The sequence below is a fragment of the Pinus tabuliformis genome, chromosome 4_1, assembly GCF_031772625.1.
Source record: "Pinus tabuliformis cultivar Carrire ecotype Pingquan chromosome 4_1, CPIR1, whole genome shotgun sequence".
In the NCBI taxonomy this organism is placed as follows: domain Eukaryota; kingdom Viridiplantae; phylum Streptophyta; class Pinopsida; order Pinales; family Pinaceae; genus Pinus; species Pinus tabuliformis.
In genome coordinates, this window is record NC_142303.1 from 536,158,217 (window position 1) to 536,160,266 (window position 2,050).

Sequence of the window (2,050 nt, forward strand, 5' to 3'; positions counted from 1 at the left end):
GAACAACATCTATTTAGTAAGAAGTCCAACTATGGTTCACATGTTTTTGAGGGTTTGGATTCTAGAACGACATTTTGATTACATTCAATATCAACATATTCCTAGAAGTATAAACACATTAAATGATGCATTAACCAATTATGTTTGAGACAAAAATTTGCAACACATGTAAAAATTTCAATCAACATCATATATTGAAAAAGAAATAGAGCAAATAGGAAACATCGATAGATAACTATATATATAGAGTTTGGTTTTACAAAAGTTGTCTTCGAGACACATATGGACACACAACCTATACTATCAAAATACATGCAGAAAAAACATGGCTATAAGGCCTCCTAGTAGACAAGTCCTGATGATGATCATGATGATAGATAATCACGTGGACAACCTTGCACAATAGCCGACCGATGCACTCTAGTACTCCAATAATGTATCACTATAAGCGCATGGGGATCTCATTGACCCTGGTCTCTAGAACACTATGGGTCAAACCCTCAAGATGGCGCTCAAACTCGGCAAGATTCTCGGCTATGTTGAGATCCTACATCTCCTCCTATGCCCTTGGCACAACTACAACTCCTATTAGTGCAAGTTGTGTCTCTCCCTGTCGCTGAAGATATGAAGATCCTACGAGTCATATTTGTCCAATGTCTGCATGTGAAATAAATAGTTAGTCTCTAATACATTAAAAAACTTAAAAAATTGTAAAATCCCAAAATTCAAAACAATATTCAAAATGACATTGTTTTACCTATATCACCCAATTGTTTGCCTTTAGGTTGAATGTGCTCTAGGTCTCCTTGGAGATCAACTCTGGCATATGGATAGTCTGCAATAATTGATCCAGGTGGATATTGGTGGCCACACACCTATTCCACTTGGACCACCACCATTGTTTCTTTCAAGTTTTCAGTTTCCTTAATTGTAGCAAAGTTTATTATTTTTGTTAGTTTTTCGAATCCTGAACTTCTAGATCCGTTCTAAGGCCCGAAACAATGTTTTTTTAGAAAACCCACAAACATGAAAATTTGATAGACATTTGTAGTCAAAATTTGTAGTCCTTGGATATATATTTCTAATGAGGTATCGTGCACATAAAACAAATATCGTATGCCAAAGTTACAACCCTGGGAAGTTGATGTACCAACTTACACCAACGAGGCCCATAGTTTTGGCGCTTCATCTCCTAGGGTTAGGTTTTTGGATGTTTAGGGTTTTCCATTGTTTCTCAACAATAAATAGGCCTTTGAGCCTCATTGTAACACATTTTAGAGGCATGTAGCTCCGACATCTCTTGTCAGAGATAAGCTACCATCGTCCAAGCTAGTTTATTTCCATTATGTATGTAAGCATATTTTAGTTCTTTGCTATTAATGAAATTAAGTTTTATTTTCTACTGCATCTCTATGTTTATGTTTATGTTTGTATTTGTATTCTGTTGCATTCTTGTGTAAGTATAGATCAGTGGTATCAAAGCAATCTTCTATTTTTATTTTTTCTTTGCGTGCATGTTCCCAATGAGGTCAAGGCATAAGGAGTTAGGGCTCAAACTGGTTGAACCTTTGCAAGACCATACTCACAAACACCGCAAACCTCCCATGGCGGAAGAAAAGAAAGATGAGGGAGCAAGAGATCCTTTCAAAATATTACTCGAGGAAGCCCTCAAGTGGCAGAGGAATGCGATGATGGGTAACTTTTCCCATATCCTTCAGTGACTACTCACATGTGACACATCTTCATCCAGAAGCCTCTCTGGAGGTGCCACTCCCTTTAAGGTACAAGTCAAATTTGTCATTCCCATATTTGAAGGTGAGGTAGATGTAGACGTCGTAGATATATGGTTAAATCTATTGGAAAGATATTTTTAGGTTCACGAATTTTCCAATCGGGAAAATATTACTTTTTCACTCCTCAAAGCCACCCCTCATGTCAAGGACTGGTGGGAAACCTACTGTGAACAGAAGGACGAGAGGGAATCCTCACTATTTCCAACCACACACACATGGAATTATTTTGATACCCCATCAAGGAACAATATTACCCT